This window comes from Berghia stephanieae, chromosome 1 (assembly GCF_034508935.2).
Source record: "Berghia stephanieae isolate SIO BIC M18660-M18661 chromosome 1, UCSD_Bste_1.3, whole genome shotgun sequence".
Taxonomy (NCBI): Eukaryota; Metazoa; Mollusca; class Gastropoda; order Nudibranchia; family Aeolidiidae; genus Berghia; species Berghia stephanieae.
In genome coordinates this window covers 133,259,521-133,265,465 of record NC_088360.1, presented here as the reverse complement: position 1 = coordinate 133,265,465, position 5,945 = coordinate 133,259,521, and the positions used below count along the sequence as shown (strand labels likewise).

The following is a 5,945-nucleotide window of genomic DNA, read 5'->3' as shown; positions in this document are numbered from 1 at the left end:
AAAACTATGTGTAACCTTGAGTGTTTATAGTCTGAATGATATAATTTAGTAAGAACTAATCATAAAAATATATGTCTATAAAAACAATAAAAAGAGCTGAGTGACGTTAACTTCGTTCTATCTATAAACATAGCACAAGACCACATAGCTGAAGTTGAAGAAACAAAACTCACTGTTTTTCAATGAAGGCATTTAGTTTTTACCTCATATTTTACCAGTTAAGTTCAAAGTTCAATGATAAGCACTTTTGTCCACCCGCCCGACGTAATACCGTTTTGAGACGATGGGTTACAGCTATTCGTGCGGCTACGTATAACATTCGCTTTCGATCGGAAGGTCCTGGGTTCGAGCCTTGCTCGGCACATAGTTGAGTCCTTGGAAAAGGGCTCTTTACTCACATTCTCTAACCGTACCCAGGTGTACAACCTGTACCTGGCCGTTAACAGCGTTATCTCTGTCCGAAAAAAAAACGTAATATCGTCGAAGAGGTCACAAAAAGTCAGATATTAAATGAAATTTTGGGTTCATGCATTTCATGGAACTATCATATTCCTTATCACCCCCCCCCCCCCCTCCTATCTTTTTTTCTTGTCTATCACTTTGTAACGTAATAGTCCATTAAAATCCATAAATGATCGATCATGAGTCATCAATCGTGCTTAATGATCTGCTCGAAAAGTGATGACGTAATTATTCAACTAAACTACGCCATTCATACATATCTCAGTCGTCCTCAGGTTTTTATTCTCAGTGGTCCTGGGTTCGAGCCTCGCTCGGCGCATAGTTGATTCCTTAGAAAAGGCTCTTTACTCACATTCTCTCACCGTACTCAAGTGTAAAATTAAATGAGTACCTGGTCGTTTACAGCGTTGTCCGAACAAAAAGTAATATCACGTAACAGATACGTTATGTCTCGTTTTACAGTGTGTTGATGTTGTCCAGGGATCCCTTGTAAAGCGCTTTGAGCACGTATTTTGTTGATAAAGGGGAAACCCGAAACATCCACAGTATCTGTCTTCGTCTAATAAATTGAAGCTTACAATTCAACACTTATCGTTATTTTTTTACCGTAAATGCACAACTAGAGAGGAGGGAGGAGGGGGGGGGGCGGGTAAAACCACACGTGAGGTCAAGTTGAAATAAGTACATCTGACTTTTTCAGTCCCCCCCCCCCACCCCCACCCCTCAGAGTTTACAATCACTGTCACCCATCCAGTCATTGACCATGCTCAATGTCGCTTGACTTCATTACTAGGCCAGAAGACACGATATTTATTCTGACACCGAGGCCATAGACAAATTATTATTTGTTTTCATAATTAATAATATCATATATAAGGTCCTGACCTTATTAGCACTTCATTAACACTCAGTGACTGCTGTAAATAGTAACTATAATGTATGACCTGGCATTGTTACGCTGTGCTCTGAAGATTAAAAAAAAAAACACGTATATAAAATTTTGGCCATAAAACTCGTCCTTCAAATATCCTTCGATTAAAATGACCCTCATCTAAACAAAAACTCTCAAACCTGGGACTTCGAGAAGTCCCAGATGAGAAGTCCCAGGTTTGAGAGTTTTTGCTTAGATGAGGGTCATTTTAATCGATGGATATTTGAAGGACGAGTTTTCTGGCCAAAATGTTAAATACCCGTTTCTATTTTTTTTTTTTAGAGTATAGCACGGTGTTGTAACAATGGATACTTGACTGACTTAGATGCCTTTCGCGTCTCGACCGAAAGATCGGGTCGCCTTGGCTGTTTCCAGTATTTCCTGTGTGAGGTGTCTCCAATATTGCCGGTCCTCTGCTAGGGTTCTCAGATTTTCAAGGTCCCCTGCCGTTATGAGACTAATGCTTTGTCCAAGTGTTGTGAGGTTTTTGTTTAGGATCACGGGGAGTGTTGTGATCGGTCTTCCTCTGAAAAGGTTCCCGTGTTTTTGGAAGTATCCCGACATGGCTTGGTTTGCTGGTATGTTTTTGTCCCTGCGTAGTATGTGACCGAAAAGTTGCCATCGTTGTTGTAAAATGTCAAGGGAGATTGGTCTTTCTTTTGTGATCTTATAGAGTGATTCATTTGAGATCTTTTTGGGGTATTTGATGTCCAGTACCCTTCTTAGCTGTGTGCGATGGAAGGCATCCAGATGTTCTTCTTCGGATTTTGTCAACGCCCAAGTGCCGCAGTTATACAGAAGTACCGGTTTTACAAGAGCATGGTACAGTTTCAGTTTGGTTTTTCTCTTTATTTTGTCACCTCTAATCCATACATTGGTGAGTTTACTGAGTGCGGCGTTTGATAGCTGTTTTCTTCTTTGTACATCCTCGGTGTCTCCAATTAGTGAGCCGACTTTCTTTGTTCTTTTCCATTCCTCTTTGTTCCTCGATATTGTTGTAAATTCGTAAACAACCTGCGCCCAATAACATTACTGAATACCATAAGAAAAACACTGTCAACTATTGTCCTCAACAGAATTAGACCGAAAATAGAAAATTATCTATCACATAGCCAAAGCGGGTTTCGCCAAGACCGAAGCACATCGGACGTTGTATGGACACATAAATGGTTGGCAGCAAAGGCACTCAAAGAAAACATATCCATAACAATATCCGGAATCGATATGTCCGCAGCCTTTGATACGATCGACAGAGGAAAACTTTTGGAGATATTAACAGAAATAGTAGACGAAGACGAGCTCCGAATAATCCGATTTCTCCTCAGCAACACAAAGATACAACCAAGGATATACGGGGCCACAAAACAGACGCAGTTCGAAAGTAACATCGGGACCCCCCAAGGAGATAGTCTGAGCCCGATTCTGTTCACAATATACTTAGAACACGCTCTGAAAGAAGTTCGAAAAGTCATTCCAAAACCAACGACTCATATTGAGAACGCAATCCCTAGAGAAATCGCCTATGCAGATGATGTCGATTTTATTGGATCAACACCAGCAAATATAGACATCATACAAAATACCCTCATGAAATATAACCTCCAAGTCAATGCCAATAAAACAATGGATAGTCTACGGTTAATTGAAAAAATACCTATAACCATTTTTTTTTTTAGGCCAGAAGTGTCTTTATTTTTGTCTTATTTTAGTTCTAACCTAATTTCAAATATCGATAAAATTAGAATGACCCCAAAACTATCAAACATGTTTTGTTTTTTTTCAAGTTTAAGAATTTTGGACAAGTTGATAGGCATTGTAATTCGTCGATATTTGAGGTCAATATTTTCTGGCCAAATTGAGAAAAAGGTGTTTGGTTTGTTATTTTCCAGACCCTATGACATTGCTGTCTGGTCACCCTGTTGAATAATTAATAGGTATGTCGAAGAAGACATTAATATCAAGGTTAAACGTGAAGTAAGGTAGTCCTTCAGAGCCATTCAGCCCACGGAGCCGGAGTTTATCCCGGTTTCTGTAGCATGAAACGAACAATAACAATGATAATAATGAATGAATTTATATAGCGCCTAGATCCACAATGTGCTCAGAGGCGCTTTACAATGTAAATAAAACACAACAATAAATCGATAATTTAAGCATAAAATCTATCATATTGGAATAGCATTGCTATCCTTTGCACAGGACGATAGTCTATCGCAAAGTACTTTCCACCAAATTTAACAGACTCTCAGGTACCCATTCATTGCTAAGTGGACATTGGGGGGTGGGGGGGGGGGGTCAGAAAAAAACAAGCTCGACTGCACCCGGGATCGGATCGATCTCGGTCCCTTCGCGTGTGAAGCGAGTGCTCTTACGACTGAGCAATTTGACCCCATAAAATCGAGGTTACATATGAATATTAACGTATCTTAGATGCTAGGGTAGGAAATAAAATAGAAAATGAACATTTATTCCACCCCACTCCCTATTACTATAATTTAGTAACGCGGAATCATATCAAATTTACAATAATAAAAATAATTTAAAAATTATTAAAATCCAGTGACTGAAAAGTAGAAAACACGAACTCACCCGACCCCAATGGTTTTCTTGTAAAACGTGATAGGTATAACTTATAACTCTTTAAAACAATTAGGATGAAAAATAACTATTTACAAAATCCGTTTTGAATTCATGAAAAATACAGTAATTCACGAAAACCTAGAGAAGAAATATTTGGAACATTGAAAATTGGAAATATTCACTGGATGGAAATTCACCCGATCCTCAAATATGCCAGTCTCACACATTATTGTATTTTTTCCTCCATCCCATTCAAAGATTGAGAAGCTGTAGCCTATTGATGCGAAGTACTGACAACATCAGCCAGGCAAATTTAACATACCAACACACGCAATTAACTGTCTGATTGATGTCATTTATTAGTGAGTACATCATTAAAATGGCTGTCTAAAAACAATAGCAAAGAGCTGAGTGACGTCAATTTCGTTCCTTCTATACGTCCGCGAATAATATGAAATAAAACTTTATCTTTAAGGAGATATTTGCCGTACTCTGAAAAAGGGGGTTTAATTTTTTGGTCAGAAAACTCGTCCTTCAAATATGGATCGATTGAAACGACCCCAATTTCGGAGAGAAAAAAAAACAACTCTCAAACACGTATACAATTCATGAAAGTCCCAGGTTAGAGAGTTTTTGACAAGATGGACGTAATTTTCATCGACCGACATTTCAAGGACGAGCTTTCTGACCAAAATTTTTAATAGGTACTTTTTTTTTTTTTAGAGTAAGGCAAATTGAACACCTGACTTACACAACAATTTAATATTCTACACCTCAGGCGTTGAGGTTGATATTTACTATAAAACCACATAGAAAAATAAATGTCATCTTCTACACGAAACACACTGGCTATTTACACATACACACGTAAACCACTCCAGCCGATGTGTATTGTTTGATAAATTGTTGGGCTAACTTACTGCAAAGAAGGTTCTCATACAATATAATCTGTCTTCTAAAATTACGAAATAAACATGTCCTCAATTAAATGATGATTATATTGATTCTATAAATATATATTTAATTTATATAGTGACCGATAGACAAAGAACGACAAGAAAACAACAGTTGTAGTAGTGGTGTGTAAAACACATTGTGTGATATCATTCCTTATTATCATCCTGCTCAACAACAAAAACAACACAAGGGATTTTTATTTTGACACGTATAAGTGTGAGCGACGAAGCGGTGGTTTTAAATGTTAGCCAGTTAGTAGTTAGTAGGGATGTGTTGAAAACTTTCATTTGACTAGCTCGGGCGATGATGGTAGATAAGGGTGAAATTTGGGAGTAATGTTAGAGAAAGGAAAACGAAAAGATGAGGTTTGTTGGTTGGTAAAGGGGGACATGAAGAATAAGAAAAATGAGAAGAGAGGGAGGATGAGAAGGAGGAGGAGGAGGAGGAGGAGGAGAAGAAGAAGAAGAAGAAGAAGAAGAAGAAGAAGAAGAAGAAGAAGAAGAAGAAGAAGAAGAAGAAGAAGAAGAAGAAGAAGAAGAAGAAGAAGAAGAAGAAGAAGAAGAAGAAGAAGAAGAAGAAGAAGAAGAAGAAGAAGAAGAAGAAGAAGAAGAAGAAGAAGAAGAAGAAGAAGAAGAAGAAGAAGAAGAAGAAGAAGAAGAAGAAGAAGAAGAAGAAGAAGAAGAAGAAGAAGAAGAAGAAGAAGAAGAAGAAGAAGAAGAAGAAGAAGAAGAAGAAGAAGAAGAAGAAGAAGAAGAAGAAGAAGAAGAAGAAGAAGAAGAAGAAGAAGAAGAAGAAGAAGAAGAAGAAGAAGAAGAAGAAGAAGAAGGAGGAGGAGGAGAGGAGGAGGAGGAGGAGGAGGAGGAGGAGGAGGAGGAGGAGGAGGAGGAGGAGGAGGAGGAGGAGGAGGAGGAGGAGGAGAAGAAGGAGAAGAAGAAGAAGAAGAAGAAGAAGAAGAAGAAGAAGAAGAAGAAGAAGAAGAAGAAGAAGAAGAAGAAGAAGAAGAAGAAGAAGAAGA

General features: G+C 38.3%; 1 protein-coding gene across 1 annotated transcript in view; it reads right to left on the bottom strand.

Moving 5' to 3' along the window:
- Nucleotides 1-5,090, bottom strand: part of LOC144963242 (inositol-trisphosphate 3-kinase A-like) — a 229,350-nt gene extending 224,260 nt beyond the window's left edge. The window contains exons 1-2 of the mRNA XM_078897093.1: nt 4,894-5,090; nt 3,983-4,465 (exon numbers count right to left, since the gene is read on the bottom strand). The gene's annotated coding sequence lies outside the window, so the exon portion shown is untranslated. The remainder of the gene's footprint in view (nt 1-3,982; nt 4,466-4,893) is intronic.
- Nucleotides 5,091-5,945: the final 855 nt, after the last annotated feature.